The 19,574-nt window shown below is 39.6% G+C and overlaps 1 pseudogene; it reads left to right on the top strand.

Moving 5' to 3' along the window:
- The window catches only part of LOC101360085 (potassium channel subfamily K member 5-like), a 9,636-nt pseudogene extending 5,105 nt beyond the window's left edge, over nt 1-4,531 (top strand).
- The last annotated feature ends 15,043 nt before the right edge of the window (nt 4,532-19,574 follow it).

Here is a 19,574-nt window from a genome sequence, read left to right as displayed (position 1 = left end):
TATGAAGCCAGCATAACCCTGATACCAAAACCAGGTAAAGACACCACAAAAAAAGAAAATTACAGACCAATATCCCTCATGAACATAGACACAGAAATCCTCAACAAAATTCTTGCCAATACAATTCAACAACATATCAAAAAAATAATTCATGATGACCAAGTGGGATTCATACCAGGTATGAAGGGATAGTTCAACATTAGACAATCAATGTAATCCATCACATAAATAAGACAAAAGACAAGAACCACATGATCTTATCAATTGATGCAGAAAAGGTATCTGACAAAATCCAACACTCATTCATGACAAAAAAACTCTCAGCAAAATAGAAATAGAAGGGAAATTCCTCAACATAATAAAAGGCATTTATGCAAAGCCAACAACCAACACTATCCTAAATGGAGAGAGTCTGAAAGCGTTCCCCTTGGGAATGGGAACCAGACAAGGATGCCCTTTATCACCACTCTTTTTCAACATTGTGCTGGAGGTCCTAGACAGAGCAATTAGGCTAGAAAAAGAAATAAAGGGCATCCAAATTGATAAGAAGAAGTAAAAGTATCCCTGTTTGCAGATGATATGATCTTACACACAGAAAACCCCAAAGAATCCACAAGAAAACTACTGGAACTAATAGAAGATTTCAGCAAAGCACCAGGATTCGAGATAAACATACAAAAATCAGTTGGATTCCTCTACACCAACAAACAGAACATTGAAGAGTGTCATGGATTGAATTGTGTCCTCCAAAAATGTCTGTTGGCTTGACTGGTTCATGATTCCCAGTATTGTATGATTGCGTAATCTGATGCGATTTCCTCATGTGTTGTAAACTCTATCACTATGATGAGGTTATATGTGATCTCCTTATGTGTTGTAAATTCTATCACTGTGATGAGGTCATACTGATGAGGTTTACAAGATTAGATAGTGTCTTAATGCAATCTCTTTTGAGATATAAAAGAGAAGCAAGCAGAGACACATGGGAACCTCATACCACAAAGAAAGCAGTGCCAGGAGCAGCGCACGTCCTTTGCACCTGAGGTTCCTGTGCAGAGAAGCTCCCAGACCAAGGGAAGATTGATGACATGGACCTTCCTCCAGAGCCAACAGAGAAAGTGTTCTCTTGGAGCTGACGCCCTGAATTTGGACTTGTAGCCTACTGGATTGTGAGAGAATAAACTTCTCTTTGTTAAAGTCATCCACTTGTGGTATTTCTGTTAGAGCAGCACTAGATGACTAAGACAAAGAGGAAATCACCAAATCAATACCATTTACAATAGCCCCCAAGAAGATAAAATTCTTAGGAATAAATCTAACCAGAGACATAAAAGACCTATACAAAGAAAACTACAAGACACTGCTACAAGAAACCAAAAGAGACCTACGTAAGTGGAAAAACATACCTTGCTTATGGATAGAAGACTCAAAACTGTGAAAATGTCAATTCTACCCAAAACGATCTACAGAATACAATGCAATCTCAATCCAAATTCCAATAGCATTTTTTAAAAGAGACAGAGAAATAAATCACTGGCTTCATATGGAAAGGGAAGAGGTCCCAGGTAAGTAAAGCATTGCTGAAGAACAAAGTGGGGAGGCCTCACACTACCTGATTTTTGAACCTGTTATACCACCATGATAGTCAAAACAGCCTGGTACTGGTACAACAACAGATACATAGACCAATGGAACAGAATTGAGAATCGAGACATAAATTCATCCACCTATGAGCAGCTGATATTTGACAAAGGCCCAAAGTCCATTAAATGGGGAAAAGACAGTCCCTTTAACAAATGGTGCTGGCATAAATGGATATCCATTTGTAAAAAAATGGAACAAGACCCAAACCTCACACTATGTACAAAAACTAACTCAAAATGGATCAAAGACCTAAATATAAAATCTAAAACAATAACGATCATGGAAGAAAAAATAGGGACAATGCTAGGAGCCCTAATATATGGCATAAACAGAATACAAAACATTACTAACAATGCACAAACACCAGAAGAGACACTAGATAACTGGGAGCTCCTAAAAATCAAACACTTATGCTCATCAAAAGACTTCACCAAAAGAGTCAAAAGACAACCTGCAGACTGGGAAAAAAATTTTGGCTATGACATATCCAATCAGGGTCTAACCTCTAAAATCTACAAGATACGGCAAAACCTCAACAACAAAAAGACAAATAACCCAATTAAAAAATGGGCAAAGTATTGGAACAGGCACTTCACCAAAGAAGACATTCAGGAGGCTACCAGATACATGAGGAAATGTTCGTGATCATTCACCATTAGAGAAATGGAAACTGAAACTACAATGAGATACCATCTCACCCCAACAAGGCTAGCATTAACCCAAAGAACACAAAATAATAAATGTTGGAGAGGTTGTGGAGAGACCGGAACACTTACGCACTGCTTGCGGGAAGGTAAACTGGTAATTGGAAATCGATTTGGTACTTCCTTAAAAAGCTAGAAATAGAAGTACCATATGATCCAGAAATCTCACTCCTTGGCATATATCCTAGAGAAATAACAGCCGTCACATGAACAGATATATGCACAGCCTTGTTCATTGCAGCACTGTTCACGGTAGCAAAAGATGGAAATAATGTAGGTGCCCATCAATGGATGAATAGATAAACAAATTATGGAATATTCACACAATGGAACACTATACAATGATAAAGAACAACGATGAATCTTTGAAACATCTCATAATTTAGATGAATCTGGAAGGCATTATGCTGAGTGAAATTAGTCAGTTGCAAAAGGACAAATATTGTATGAGACCACTATTATAAGAACTCAAGAAAAGGTTTAAACACAGACGAAAACATTCTTTTTGGTTACGAGGGTGGGAAGGGAAGGAGAGTGGTATTCATTAACTAGACAGTAGATAAGAATTATCTTAGGTGAAGGGAAGGACAACACACAACACAGGGGAAGTCAGCACAACTGAACTAAACCAAAAGCTAAGAAGTTTCCTGAATACAACCAAACACTTCCAGGGACATAGTAGTAGGGGCGGGGGTTGGAGGACCATGGTTTCAGAGGACATCTAGGTCAATTGGCATAACAAAGTTTATTAAGAAAATGTTCTGCTTCCTACTTTGGTGAGTGGCGTCTGGAGTCTTAAAAGCTAGTGAGCAGCCATCTAAGATGCATCAATTGGTTCCAACCCACCTGCAGCAAAGGAGAATGAAGAACATCAAAGACACAAGGAACATATTAGCCCAAGAGACAGAAAGGGCCACATAAACCAGAGACTCCATCAGCCTGAGACCAGAAGAACTGGATGGTGCCTGGCTACCAATGACCACACTGACAGGGAACACAACAGAGAGTCCCTGACAGAGCAGGAGAAAAGTGGGGTGCAGAACTCAAATTCTAGTAAAAAGACCAGACTTAATGGTCTGAGTGAGACTAGATGAACCACGGAAGACATGGTCCCCGGACTCTGTTAACCCAGAACTACAACCATTCCCGAAGCCAACTCTTCAGACAAAGATTAGGCTGGACCATAAGACATAAAATGATACTCGTGAAGTGTGTGCTTCTTAGTTCAAGTAGATACAGAAGACTAAATGGGCAGTTCCTGTCCCAAGGGAGATGAGAAGGCAGAAAGAGACAGGAGCTATCTGAATAGACACGGGAAATCAGGGGTGGAAAGGAGGGGTGTGCTGTCACATTATAGAGAGAGCACATATAATATAACACATATAACAATGTGTGTATAAATTTTTGTATGAGAAACTAACTTGAGCTGTAAACTTTCATTTAAAGCACAAGAGAAAAAAAAAAGAAGAAGAAAAAAAAAGTATTGGCAGTGGCGGAAGGTGTACTTCGAGAGCTCCCCACACTCCAAAAAGGCCCTGCAGATGCAGGAAATGCAGCCTCCAAGGATGTCAACATCTTCAGCTTTCTCTCAAAAAAGGAGGAGACCAACAACGACCTCATCAAGTAGATTGGGAAGAAGTCAATGAAGATGAGCCGGGTTGGGGACAGGGTCCCGGGAAACGGCTGGGGTCTCCAGCCCTCCCCACCTTCTTGGCCCTCCTGGTGGTCTACTCCAAGAACCAGGTACCCAGCTTAAAAGAGGTGTCACAGGCACTAATGAGCAAAGGCCATAGGTCGAGGCCCCCCAGTGAGGAAGCTCCCCCCTCCCCACGTATGGCTCCCCCACCCCTGAGGTGTTCATTAACCAGCTGGACTGCATCAGTGAAGAAGGCGAGCCGTGAAATGCCCAGGATTACCACCCGCTCATCTTCCAGAACACCAGCATCAACTTTGTGAGCCAGGAGGCTGGCCTCTCGGATGACACCTCTGAGTCCTCTCTGGAAGACAACCTGGCTGGGGAGGAGCAGCCCCAAGGAGAGGACGGAGACTGAGGCACCCCTGAACCTGGGTGAGTTCCCCTCTCAGACGAGTCTACCTTCACCAGCACCCAGTCTGAGATCTCTGTGCCTTAGGAAAAGTTTATAAACAAATGCAATAAGGCAAACAGCCCCAAAGGCACATGAGGCAGGCCTGGCTCTCCACCCCACAGTTGATGGCTTCTTTTCCCCCTCACCTTGGGATGTCCTATGATGGCTGGGACCCCTGGCCCCTGGTGTGGGGGGCAGCCCTGGAACTGGGAGTGGGGGACCAGGGGCCTTCTTTACCTTCCATTCCCTCCAGCTATATGCTACAGATCAAACATGTCGCACGCCCAGGAACTAATTAAGGAACTATCAGGAGCAAGAGTACTGAGGCAGAGGGAGTAGTTGATGTTAGAGATGATGGAGTGTACAGCAGCTTGGAAAAGTTAGACATTTGGGACATCTTTAACCTCCGCCTCATAGGAACCAGCTTTGTGCTGATCCTTATAAAAGAAATTATTCATTTACTCACTAATAATAAAATAAATGAAAATAAAATAATTTGTATTTTGGGGGGAAAAAAAAAACAGATCTTAGGTTGGCAATGAATTAATAGGTTAAATAAACCCAGTGATAGACAATACATGTGAAAATGGGCAGCCTCAGACTTTTGGTGGGAATATAAATTGGTAAAAAATTTTTTTAGAAAACAATTTTGCAAAATATATCCAGTAATACCAATAATAATAATAAATATAGCTAACAGTTACGATCATTTACGATGCATCAGGCACTAGGCGCTACTTTAAGCGCTCTGCATTCACTATCTCATCCTCACTACAAATTTAGGAATTTGGTTCTGGTATTATCCCATTTTAAAAATGACAAAACTGAGACAAAGAGGAGTTAAGTAACTTTCCTAAATTAATACAGATTAAGTGAAGAATTGAAATTCAAACCCAAGCAATCTGATTCCAGGGCCTGCGGCCTTCATTACATACACACTACCTCAGCATTTACATGCATGTAGTCTTTAACCCAGAGCCCTGTTGGTGCAGTGGTTAAGAGCGACAGCTGCTAACCCAAAGGTCAGAGGTTCGAATTTACCAGCTGCTCCTTGGAAACCCTATGAGGTAGTTCTACCCTGTCCTATAGGGTTGCTAAGAGTCGGAACTGAGTTGACAGGAACGGGTTTGGTTTTTTGGTTTAGTCTTTAACCCAATACAGTTCTAGAAATTTCACCAAAAGAGATTATAGCATAATTGAAAATGGGGTGCAGGACAGGATAAGCACAAAGATGTTGATTAAAGCATTATTTCTGTTAGTGAAACTGGAAACAACTTAGATGTCCATCAATGTGAGATTGGATAAATAGATTTGGTTGATACATACATTGTGGCATTATACAGCTTTAAAAAATTATGATGTAGATATTTATTGAAAAATACACCGATGACATATTTTTTCTTGAAAAAGCAAGTTACAAAACAGGTTTATTATAGTCTCATTTACGTAAAATTCCAGTATTTATAGTATAGGTGTATATGTATGCATGGAGAGATGTCTAAAAATATATTCACCAAAATGTTATTAGTGGGATTATAGATGATTATTTTTCTTTGAAATTTTTGGATTGTTTGAAATTTTTACAACCTATGTTTTAATTAGATACTAACAGCATGGATTTTGGAGTAAGATAGATTGCAGTTCATATCACAGCTTGTGTGGGCAAGTTATTTAATCCCTGTAACTTTCAGATTCTTATAAAATAAGAGTAATAATACTGAACATATAGAACTGTTTTGAGGGATAAATTAAATAATAGCTATAAATTACTAATACAGTGTTCAATAAATGAGTTCAATAAATAGTAAATCATTTTCCCTAGAAAAGCTGTTCACATATCTTAGTCAAATTTCCAAATGAAAACAAACAGCTAAGTCCATAAAAAACTTCCAGCATCCTGGTATCCTGCACTCAAAAGTCAATTAAAGGAGACACTGCCCCAGCTGTTTCTCCCCCAGTGTGTGTAAAATTTCCACATGCTGGTCAAAACATGCAAAAAGAAGGGTAGTTACGTCTGCTCTGAAACACAGAGTTAGACTAAGTGCAGCTGAAGAATATTCTGACAAGTATCTGGCTCACCTGTTTCAGTATGTTGTCTATTACAGCTGAGCAATTCATGTCCCTGTCTGTTGTAAAGGCACCTAAAATATCCTATATCACAAGTATGCCAAATAATGATATTTCCAGAGTATGCAAATTTAGCAACTTTAACAAGCATAAGCAGATCCTATTCCTTAGTAACCTGATACAGCGTTAAAAGACAACATATCCATAAAAGTGAAAAATTCAGACAGTGCCTAAATGGATTAGGAGCAGTTGTGGAGCTAAACTGATCTCTCTCCGTAGTCAAAAACTCTCATTAAAATAAATGAGACTACTCATTTGAAACAAAAAAACAAAGGTTTGGGGCATCGAGTTGGAAGAGCAGTTCAATTCCTGCTCATCAAAAGGGAGCAGAAATCTTTATCCTGTAACTCACCCACAGTTGAGATCAGATTCAACCCAGTTCTCCTCATTAACGTTCGTATTAAATGTATTCTGTCCATCTGTGTTCAAGCTCATCTTTTCCATTCTGAACATGATTTTACTTTTCATGTATGCAATAATTAAATTTGTTTATTTCTAGCTAATACCAAGCCGAGTTGAAAGCAGAGGATAAAGACTTCGATTATTGCTTTGTGCTCTACAAGAAAATTTAAAATTCTCCTCATACCCTGAACATTCTAGCTGTCTAATGCTGTTCCTTTATTGCCACTTCCAAAGCTTCCAGTGAAGTTCCCTTTATTTGGTGCACTGCCGAGCATCACGTAAGATCTGCTTGCAATGTAAGAACACGTGGAGAAATTATGTGTTTTTGTCACACCCTATTAAACAGTATTCAAAACACAATGCCCCAGAAACTAAATTGATTGTAGGTTTTATAACCCTTTTCAGGCTAATGGAAACAATTCAGGACCATGAAGGAAAGCATAGCTAGTGCAGCTGTGGGAATCTTAGACTGCTCAGCTCAGCAGTCCTGATCTAGTTGAAGCAGTTAAAGTTCAGTTAGACTCCATTCTTCTGGACCTTTGACAGATCATTCCAGATTAATGGTTATGATGTTGTCCACATTTTTTGTGAATTGACTGTTTTCTTTTGACTGATTCTGAATTGTATTTGAGGCTGGGAAATGTCAACAGGTATGAAGACAGGTTCAAGTCAACTTCTTTTTTCTATGATGTTATTAAACCAAAAAAACCAAACCCACTGCCACTGTTTGAACTTACCCAGTGCTCCAGGGGAGAAAGACTTGGTGATCTGCTCCCATAAAGATTACAGACTAGAAACTCTGTGGGGCAGTTCTACTCTGTCACATGTGGTCACTGAGTCGAAAATTCACACCAAAACACCTAACAACAACAACAAGTTATCTTACCAGTATAGCCCTTCCAGAGTACGTATAAGGAACTACTTATGAGGTAAGCCCATGAAAGATTGGAAATGGATCATGGGACTGTTTTAATTTCCTTTTTTTTTTTTTTTTTTTTTTTAATGAAAAGGAGCTGTTCTCTCTCTCTGGTTGACAAGTAATCCCCAACTTCTGAGCTACTTGGTAAGGCAGGGCCTTGATCCTGTCACCTGTCACAAGTGATCTCTCACTCAGTCATTACCTGCACTGCATGCCGCTCCATCAGAAAAACATCTGCGAACATTATTTGACAAATTGATCGCTAAATGAGCCATTAGCTGAAGGGGCTTTTGGATTGCCTCTACGAAGCCAGAGTGGCTGCAGAAGAAAAATGCTTACAGATGCAAAGCAGCGATTAGGAAGGGAAAAAGAACTCTTGTATACGTGTGTATGGGAGGGTGAAGGGGGCCAGTGTGGGAAAGGGGGTGGAGAGGTGGCAATGACCCAAGTCCTGCAAGAAAATCCACCTTCTCTAAAGGAAGCTGTTTATTAGAAGCAGTAGTAAAACTGCTTAATTCCCTTGGTGCCTCCAGGGAGAAATCTAAGCCTTTGTGAACTGAAGGAGAGAGAACCATAGCCAGTGGTGTGCTTGTCAGGAAGAGAAAGCTAGGGAAACAACGTTAGTCATTTACCATCCCTGCTTGCCAAGAGCCGACAGGTGTGCAGTTTACTATTGTTCTGACAGGCAGCCAGATACCACAGTTTGGTATTCAGCCTCTCCTCCAGTGTGTGGGAGAAAACAGCTGTCTCCCTGGCTCAGGATACAAGGAGTGGAGAGAAAGAGATGGGGAGGTGGATCCTTCTGCGTTAGCATCCCTTGCTTGACTTTGTTTGATTCATCACTGCAAACACATGGTCTTCCTGCAAAATGCATTGCATGTGGCCAGACTCTTCAGGGTGGCTCCAGAAATAACCTATAAACAATATATTGAAATTTACAGGTAAATAAAAGCAAAAAGATGCTGAGGTTAAATTGTGGCAAACCAATCAGAAGTAATCACATTCAACAGTCCTTAAGGAAGTGGATTTTATAAATCCTTCAGGTTTCATGTTGCTGACAGATGTTTGTGATTAAATTTTTTTTTCTTGAAAAAAGAAAGCCAGTTATTTTGATCCAGAATGATGTGTTTTCCTGTCTTGCATGGGATGGAAACTATTTCAATGCTAAATTCCCTTGAGACGAGAAGGAAAAGCTCACCAGACTCAAAATGTGCCAGACACAGTAGCTATGAGACGTTTAGACTGTAGTACTGAGTTCCCTTTTGTGCTACAGTATTAAAAGCTCAAGGTAACCAGCTGAGGCAGTGTCACTAGGTATAATCCCATGACAGCTGATCAGAACCAGACATCTGCACCAAATCTAGGGCTCTCTGGATTGAAAATTTGGTCAATACCAATAAAACCTATGCTGCTTAGATTAACAAGGGAGAAAATACATCCATTACCAACAATACAAGAAACTTGAGAAATGCTGGCTCTTTCCCAAAAGTCCGGGTATTTTTCTAATAAAATAAGCAGTGAACTTCAAACGACTCTAAACTCATGACATAATGGTACATATTGCAGGCATAACCCCTTAGGCCTACACCGTAACACATTAACCTGTTCCTGGAATAACAACATAAGGCAGAGAGATTCAATTACCCGCCAAAACAATTTCAAGTTAAGAGCAGAGGGTCTTCCATCTGAGGGTCCCTTTTTTAGGGGCAATGGAGTTTAATCCACTTACTTCCTTTACCAAACCAAGACATTATAATTCACATGCCTAATAAATATATTCTCATGATTTCACATACTTTTCCTCCATGTTTCATGACAGAGCCATGGATAGTACTTCTACTGTTAACATTGACAAGGCTCAATTGGCTTCTTACATTCTTGTTTTTAAAGTCAATAAATCACCAGGAGAGATGAGAGAAAGGAGAAAGCATGAGGGATGAGGCATGGTGATGAGAAAATCCTTTCTCTGAGAAATGTTTACTTATTCTGTCTATGTCTTCCTTGAGCCGTGGGGAATTCTTTGTTTTCCTGATGAAAAGGGAAAGAAAATCTTTCCACATATGTCTTCTCAGATGGAATTATCGAGAGACTGGTAAGACAGCATAAATTATGAAAAATATAAATTGGGATAAACGCTAAATCCCAGCCATTGAATTGTATGTAGTAACCTTTCAAATGGAAGCATTTACATGCTTTACAACATTTTATGAGACTTCTGCTTTTGGCTAAGATAGAGTCACCAGAACCAGATTTACCCTCCCACCTGAAACAACTAAAGGTCTAGACAAAATGTATGAAACATCTCGCAATCCAGTACTCAAATAATAAAGTCCAAAAGTGGCAGGGAGCAAGTGGAAAGATGAAAATAATTAATTGTGTTAAAACAAAGTGAAGATTGCTGTTATCGTTGATAAAAATGTGATCCATTGCCCAGCACAGTTTCTGGCACATGGAAAGAGTTCTCAACAAATATCTGTTTGCTAAATCAATTAAATCTCTAGAGAAGAGTTAAACAGTTATGAAATTAAGTTCTTTTGATAACAATCTAAGTGGTGCAATTTTATATGGGCCAAAGAAATCAAAGTATTTAAAGAAAAATGGTTGGTAGTCTCAACTTAAACAGGCAGTTCAGAAGTGAAAGCTTCAGTAAGTGATATTCAGAGAAGTGGAAGGAAAACTCTGGGTGATAATGATGGTTGGGCAAGCCAAGAAGTAAATGAGAGACCTGGAGAATCCATGAGTCAAAGAGGAAGATGAAGCAAAAAGGTTAAAATTAGCCAGTAAAGATGAGGCAGGTCTAGCTATGATTACTTACTTAGAATTTCCTGTTTAGAAACGAGAGACAAACTCAGGATAATTCTGTAGGAGGAATTCATGAAACTGTTTAATTGCTTTTTTTTAAAATAATATTTTATTGTATTTTCAGTGGTTTACACAGAAGTTTAGGTTCCCATTCAACAATTTCTACACAAGTTGTTCAGTGACATTTGTTATATTCTTCACAACGTGTTAACATTCTCATTATTTCCATTCTGGTTGTTCCATTTCCATTAATCCAGTTTCCCTGCCCCCTTACATTCTCATCTTTGTTTTAAAGTAATTGTTGACCATTTGGTCTCATACAGGTGATATTTTAAAGGAGCACAGTACTTACAGGTAGTATTCATTTTTTGTTTTTTAGCCAATTTGTTATTTAGCTACAAAGTGGTCTCAGGGTTGTTCAATTGCTTTTGAGAAGAATAGTTTGAATCTAGAGCCCAAGAGTGATCCTAACCTAGGCAGAAAGTATGGAACTTTTTTACAAATGTGAAGAAGGCAAAAAATATACAGAATATCTCATTTAAACTAGGTATTGACAGAAGCATATTCCTCTATTCCCTCTTGATACAATGGAAAATTTGCATATTAAAAAATTAGCCCCATTGCAGCATTATTCACAGTAGCTAAAAGGTGGAAACAACCCAAGTATTTATCAACAAATGAATGGATAAACAAACTGCGGTATATGCATACAATGGAACACAGGCATACCTCATTTTATTGCACTTCGCTTTATTGTGCTTCACAGATACTACACTTTTTACAAAGTGAAGGTTTGTGGCAACCCTGCACTGAGCAAGTCTATCGGTGCCATTTTTCCAACAGCATGTGCTCACTTCATGTTGTCACATTGTGGCAACGTTCGCAGTATTTCAAACTTTTTCATAATTTTTGTATCTGTTACAGAGCCCTGGTTGTGCAGTGGTTAAGAGCTTGGCTGCTAACCAAAATGTTCGCAGTTCAAATCCACCAGCCGTTGCTTGTGAACTCTATGGGCCAGTTCTGCTCTGTCCTACAGGGTAGCTAAGAGTCAGAATCGATTCAGTGGTGAAGGGTTTTGTTTTGATTTTGATGGTGATCTGTGATCAGTGATCTTTGATGTTGCTATTGTAATTGTTTTGGAGTGCCACAAACCGTGCCCATATAAGATGGCGAACTTCATCAATAAACGTTGTGTGTGTTCTGACTGCTCCACCGACTGGCCATTCCCCGTCTCTCTCCCTCTCCTTAGGTCTCCCTATTCCCTGAGACATGACAATATTGAAATTAGGCCAGTTAATGACCTGACAATGGCCTCTAAGTGTCAAGTGAAAGGAACAGTCACACGTCTTTCACTTTAAATCAAAAGCTAAAAATGATTAAGCCTAGTGAGGAAGGCATGTCAAAAGCTGAGACAGGCCAAAAGCTAGGCCTGTTGTGCCAGTTAGCCAAGTTGTGAATGCAAAGGAAAGGTTCTTGAAGGAAATTAAAAGTGCTACTCCAGTGAACACATGAATGATAAGAAAGCAAAACAGCCTAACTGCTGATATGAAGAAAGTTTTAGTGGTCTGGATAGAAGACCAAACCAGCCACAACATTCCCTTAAGCCAAAGCCTAACCAAAGCAAGGCCCCAACTCTCTTCAATTCTATGAAGGCTGAGAGAGGTGAGGAAGCTGCAGAAGAGAAGTTTGAAGCTAGCTGAGGTTGGTTCATGAGGCTTAAGGAAACTGTAACATAAAAGGACAAGGTGAAGTAGCAAGTGCTGATGTAGAAGCTGCAGCAAGTTCTCCAGAAAATCTAGCTAAGATAACTGATGAAGGTGGCTACACTAAACTACAGATTTTCAATCCAGACAAAACAGCCTTATATTGGAAGAAGACACCATCTAGGACTTTCATAGCTAGAGAGAAGTCAATGCCTGGCTTCAAAGCTTCAAAGGACAGGCTGACTCTTTTGTTACAGACTAATGCAGCTGGTGACTTCAAGTTGAAGCCAAAGATCATTTACCATTCTGAAAATCCTCGGGCCCTTAAGAATTATGCTAAATCTACTCTTTCTATGCTCTATAAATGAATCAACAAAGCCTGGATGATAGCACATCTGTTTACAACATGGTTTACTGAATATTTTAAGCCCACTGTTGAGACCTACTGCTCAGAAAAAGATTCCTTTCAAAATATTACTGCTCATTGACAATGCACTTGGTCGCTCAAGAGCTCTGATAGTGATGTACAAGGAGATTAATGTTGCTATCATGCCTGCTAACACAACATTGATTCTGCAGCGCGTGGATCAAGGAGTAATTTTGACTTGCAAGTTTTATTATGTAAGAAATACATTTCATAAGTCTATGGCTGCCACAGTGATTCCTCTGATGGATCTGGGCAAAGTAAATTGAAAACCTTCTGGAAAGGATGCACCATTCTAGATGTCGTTAAGAATATTCGTGGTTCATGGTGGGAGGTCAAAATATCAACATTAACAGGAGTTTGGAAGAAGATGATTCCAACCCTCATGGATGATTTTGAGGGGTTCAAAACTTCAGTGGAGGAAGTAATGGCAGATAAGGTGGAAATAGCAAGAGAACTAGAATTAGAAGTGGAGCCTGAAGATGTGACTGAATTGCTGCAATCTCATGATAAAACTGTAATGGATGAGGAGTTGGCTTCTTACGGATGAGCAAAGAAAATTCGTTTCTTGAGATGGAATCTACTTCTGGTGAAGATGCTGTGAACATTGTTGAAACGACAACAAAAGATTTAGAACATTACCTAAACTTAGTTGATAAAGCAGTGGCAGGGTTTGAGAGGATTGATTACAATTTTGAAAGAAGTGTTATTGTGGTTAAAATGCTATCAAACAGCATCACATGCTGCAGAGAAAACTTTCATTAAAGGAGAAATCGATGTAGCAAACTTCCTTGTTGTCTTATTTTAAGAAATTGCCATAGCCACCGGAGCCTTCAGCAACTACCACCCTGATCAGTCAGTAGCCATCAACGTGGAGGCAAGACCCTCCAACAGCAAGAAGATTATGACTTGCTGAAGGCTCAGATGATGGTTAGCATATTTAGCAATAAAGTATTTTTTAATTAAGGTATTTACATTTTTTAAGACATAATGCTATTGCACACTTAATAGGCTACAATATAGTGTAAACATAAATTTTATATGCACTGAGAAACCAAAATATTTGTGTGACTCACTTTATTGCGATATTTGCTTTATTGCAGTGGTCTGGAACCAAACCTGCAATATCTTTGAGGTATGCCTGTATTGTTCAACCATAAAGACAATTAGGTTTTGATATATGCTACAAGATGGATGAACCTTGAAAACATTATGCTGAGTGAGATAAATCAGCCTCAAAAGGACAAATATTGCATTATGTCACTTATATGAAATATTGAGAATAGACAAATACATAGAGACAAAAGTTTGTTAGTTGTTACCAAAGCTGAGAAGGGGTAAGGGGAGTTACTGTTTAACTGATACTGAATTTCTGTTTGGGGTGATGAAAAAATTTTAGAATGGATAGTGGTAACGGTTGCACAACACAGTGAATGTAATTAATGTCGCTGAATTGTACACTTAAAAATGATTAAAAAGGCAAAATCAATGTTATATATATTTTACCACAAGAATTTTTTTTAAAAAAGAAAACTAGTCCCTCTACTTGTGCTCTGGGTCCCATCCTCTTTCACCCTCTCAAGGATTTTCTCCACCTTTGTCTCCTATGTTGTTCATTTCTTACATCCTAAAACCAAACCCAAACCCATTGCCACTGAGCCGATTCCGACTCATAGCGACCCTATAGCGATCATCTTGGTTATCTAGTGCTGCTATAACGAAGTACCACAAGTGGATGGCTTTGACAAAGAGAAATTTATTTTCTCACAGTCTAGTAGGCTAGAAGTCCAAATTCAGGACATCAGCTCCAGGGGAAGCCTTTCTCTCTCTGTCGGCTCTGGAGGAGGGTCCTTGTCATTTATCTTCCCCTGGACTAGGAGCTTCTCCACAAAGGAAACCCAGGTCCAAAAGACGCACTGTGTTCCCGGCACTGCTTTCTTGGTGGTATGAGGTCCCCCCTTCTCTGTTCCCTTCCCTTTCCTTTTATCTGTTGTAAGATAAAAGGTGGTGCAGGCCACACCCCAGGGAAGCTCCCTTTACATTAGATCAGGGATGTGACATTATTAAGGCTGTTACAATCCCACCTTATCCTCTGTAACATAAAATTACAATCACAAAATGGAGGACAACCACATAATACTGGGAATCATGACCTAACCAAGTTGACACATATTTTTGGGGGGCACACTTTAATCCATGACAGTGACCCTATAGGACAGAGTAGAACTGCCCCATAGGGTTTCCAAGGAGCAGCTGGTAGATTCGAACTGCTGACCTTTTTGGTTAGCAGCTGTAGCTGTTAATCACCAGGGCCCCCTCTATACAGGTTCATCTCCATCAAGCCAAAAACATGGATTGTGTGTCTCCCTTTCATAAATTCTGCCTTGACTCTAAATGCCTCTCCAGCAACTCCTTCATTTCTAAATTTCCTTTGATAGCCAAATTATCTAAGCTTTTCTATACATATTGTCTCTACCTCCTCACCTTCTATTCGCTTATCCACAACTCCAATGCCTTTGTCCCTAATCAGTCACAGAACTGCACTAGTTGTTAAATCCAGTGAATACTTCTGTGTCTTCATCATACCCAACCTTCTCTGACTATACTCTCCCTCTAGGAAGTCTCATTCAGTTCAGTATCTTAAATATTACCAATATTCTAATTAATAATGTCCAAATTTTTCTTCAGTCCAAACCTTTCTCCTCCAGATTTGTGTATGCCCAACTGCCAACTTTACATTTCTATTTGGATATCTAGTAGGTATCTTAATTTTAATACGTCAAAAAATAAATTCTTGACTTCCTTACCCCAAACTATCTTCTCCCAATTTTCTCCAGTTCAACAAATGGTGCCACAATCCCTAAAACTGCCTGTTATTGTTAGTTGTCAAGTCAGTACAAAAGAATGAAATGTAGATCAGTCCTGCACCATCTTCATGATTGTTGTTTTGCTGAAGTCCATTGCTGTAGCAACTGTGTGTATTGAGTGCCTTCCAATCTAGTAAACTCATGTTCCAGCGCTACATCAAATAGTATTCTGTTGTGATCCATAGGGTTTTCACTGGCTGATTTCAGAAGTGTATTGCCAGGCCTTTCTTCCTAGTCTATCTTAGTCTAGAAGCTCCACTGAAACTGGTCTACCACGGGTGATCCTGCAGGCATTTGAAATACCAGTGGCATAGCTTCCAGCATCAGAGCAACATGTAAGCTACCACAGTACAACAAATAACAGGCAAGTGGTAGCCAAAACTGCCTACACATCCTTAATTCTTCCTTTTTCATAGACCCCATCTTTAAGTTCTGTCATTTCAATTTCCAAAATCTGTCTTGACTCCATTCACTTCTCTCCATGTCTACTGCCCCCATCCTGATTCTGTTCAGACCACTGCAAAGACTCTCTAATTTGTCTTACTGCTTTCTCTGTTACCCTCAATAATCTATCTATCTACATTATGGGGAACCCTAGTGGTGCAGTGGTTAAGCACTCAGCTGCGAACCAAAAGGTCCGCAGTTTGAACCCACCAGCCACTCCATGGGAGAAAGATGTGGTAGTCTGTTTCCGTAAAGAATCACAGCATTTTAAACCCCATGGAGCAATTCTACTGTGTCCTACGGGGTCGCTATGAGTTGGAATCAACAGCAGTGGGTTTATCCACGTTACTGACAGAAAGATCTTTTGAAAATACAAATCATGTCACTTCATGCCCTAATCCTTTCAATGGCTTCCATTAACCTCAAAATAAATTTGAATTCCTTAAAATGGCCTCCAGAGTACTGCATGATCTAGTTCCTGATTTTTTTACAATTTCAGTTTGTACCACTCCTTAGCCCCTTCATTACACTTCCACACATCGTCCTGCTTACTATTCATCAAACACAACAAACTCTCATCTCCTTTGCACCTGACATTCCTTCTGTATGATGTGCCATTCTTCTAGGTCTTCCTATAACTAGCTCTTTTTTGTCTTTCATATCTCAGATCAAATACTACCTATTCAGAGACTATGCATATCTAATGTGTGCATTATTTTCTGTAATTTACTTGGATAACACTGTGTTCAAGTGGGCAGGATAGAGAGATCAAAGGCAAGTGAATTGTGTGGAGTAGTAGTTCTCAATCCTGTCTGCATTAGAATTAACAATACCCAAGATTCAAACCAGACTTACTGAACAAGAATCTCTAGGAGTAGAGTTGAGGAATCAGTCTTTTTATAAGCAGCTCCCCTCCCCAGCTTATTGTAACACGCAGCCAAAGTTGAGAACCACTGGCTTACGGAAGATTAGTATTTCTCTAATTCTATCCCTTCTGATCATTTGTTTCATCTTCAGCCTTTGAACACGAGAAATCACCTGAGAAATTTTATAAAATACTAGTCCCCAACTCATATCCCAGAAAATTAAACCAGAGTCTCTGAAACTGTTCTCCAGGCATTGGTATTTTAAAAGCCCCTCAGGTGATTCTAAAATGCAGTCAGGGTTGAGATTTTAGAACCTACTATATCGCCAAGGTAGTCAAAACAGCCTGGTACTGGTACAACAACAGATACATAGACCAATAGAACAGAATTGAGAGTCCAGAAATAAATTCATCCACCTAGAAGCAGCTGATATTTGACAAAGACCCAAAGTCTGTTAATTGGGGAAAAGACAGTCTCTTTAACAAATGGTCCTGGCATAACTGGATATCCATCTGCAAAACACTGAAACAAGACCCATACCTCACACCATGCACAAAAACTGACTCAAAATGGATCAAAAACTTAAATATAAAATCAAAAACAATAAAGATCATGGAAGAAAAAATAAGGACAATGCTAGGAGCCCTAAAACAAAATGGGAGGCCTCACACTACCTGATTTTAGAACCTATTATACCGCCACGGTAGTCAAAACAGCCTGGTACTGGTACAACAACAGATACATAGACCAATAGAACAGAATTGAGAGTCCAGACATAAATTCATCCACTTAGAAGCAGCTGATATTTGACAAAGACCCGACGTCCGTTAAATGGGAAAAAGATAGTCTCTTCAACAAATGGTGCTGGCATAACTGTATAACCATCTGCCAAAAAAAAAAAAAAATGAAACAAGACCCATAGCTCACACCACGTACAAAAACTAACTCAAAATGGATCGAGACCTAAATATAAAATCTAAAACAATAAAGATCATGGAAGAAAAAATAGAGACAACACAATACATGGCATAAATAGTATACAAACCATAACTAAGAATGCACAAACACCAGAAGAGAAACCAAATAACTGGGAGCTCCTTAAACTCAAACACTTATGTTCATCAAAAGACTTCACCAAAAGAGGAAAAAGACAACCTACAGACTGGGAAAAAATTTTTGGCTATGACATATTTGATAAGGGTCTAATCTCTAAAACCTACAAGATTCTGCAACACCTCAACAACAAAAAAAGCAAACAACCCAATTAAAAAATGGGCAAAGGATATGAGCAGACACTTCACCTAAGAAGGCATTCAGGTGGCTAACAGATACATGAGGAAATGCTCACAATCATTAGCCATTAGAGAAATGCAAACGAAAACTACAATGAGATACCATCTTACCCCAACAAGGCTGGCATTAATCCAAAAAACACAAAATAATAAATGTTGGAGAGGTTGTGGAGAGACTGGAACATTTACACACTGCTGGCAGTAATGTAAACTGGTACAACCACTTTGGAAATCGATTTGGTGCTTCCTTAAAAAGCTAGAAATAGAAGTACCATATGATCCAGCAATCCCACTCCTTAGGCTATATCCTAGAGAAATAAGAACCATCACACGAATAGATATATGCACACCCATGTTCCTTGCAGCACTGTTCACAATAGCAAAAAGATTGAAACAACCTAAGTGCACATCAACAGACAAATGGATAAACAAATTATGGTACATACACACAACGGAATACTACACAACAATAAAGACCAATGATGAATCTGCGAAACATCTCACAACATGGATAAATCTGGAGGGCATTATGCTGAGTGAAATTAGTTGCAAAAGGACAAATATTGTATGAGACCACTATTGTAAGAACTCAAGAAAAGCTTTAAAAACGGAAGGCAGCATTCTTTGATGGTTATGAGGGTGAGGAAGGAGGGGGAGGGGAATTCACTAACTAGATAGTAGACAAAGATCATCTTCAGTGAAGGGAAGGACAACACACAATACAGGGAAAGTCAGCACAACTGGACCAAAGCAAAAGCTAAGAAGCTTCCTGAACACAGCCAAACACTTTGAGGGACAGAGGAGCTTGGGCTGGTGCCAGGGGACCATAGTTTCAGGGGATATCTAGGTCAAGTGGTATAACAAAGTTTATTAAGAAAATGTTCTGCATTCCACTTTGGTGAGTGGCATCTGGGGTCTTAAAAGTTTGTGAGTAGCCATCTAAGATGCATCAATTGGTCCCAACCAACTTGGATCAAAGTAGAATGAAGAACACCAAAGATACAAGGACAATATTAGCCCAAGAGACAAAAGGGCCATATAAACCAGAGACTCCACCAGCCTGAGACCAGAAGAACTAGATGGTGCCTGGCTACCACCAATGACCGCCCTGACAAGGAACATGACAGAGAGTCCCACATGGAGCAGGAGAAACGTGAGGAGCAGAACTCAAATTCACATAAAAAGACCAGACTTAATGGTCTGACAGAGAGTGGAGGAACCCCCGAAACAATGGCCCCTAGACACCATGTTAACCCAGAACTGAAACCATTCCCGAAGCCCACTCTTCAGACA

The sequence above is a fragment of the Trichechus manatus genome, unplaced genomic scaffold (assembly GCF_000243295.1).
Source record: "Trichechus manatus latirostris isolate Lorelei unplaced genomic scaffold, TriManLat1.0 scaffold00121, whole genome shotgun sequence".
NCBI classification, from domain to species: Eukaryota; Metazoa; Chordata; class Mammalia; order Sirenia; family Trichechidae; genus Trichechus; species Trichechus manatus.
Note: the sequence above shows the minus strand (reverse complement) of the source record. Positions and strands in the feature narration are given on the sequence as shown.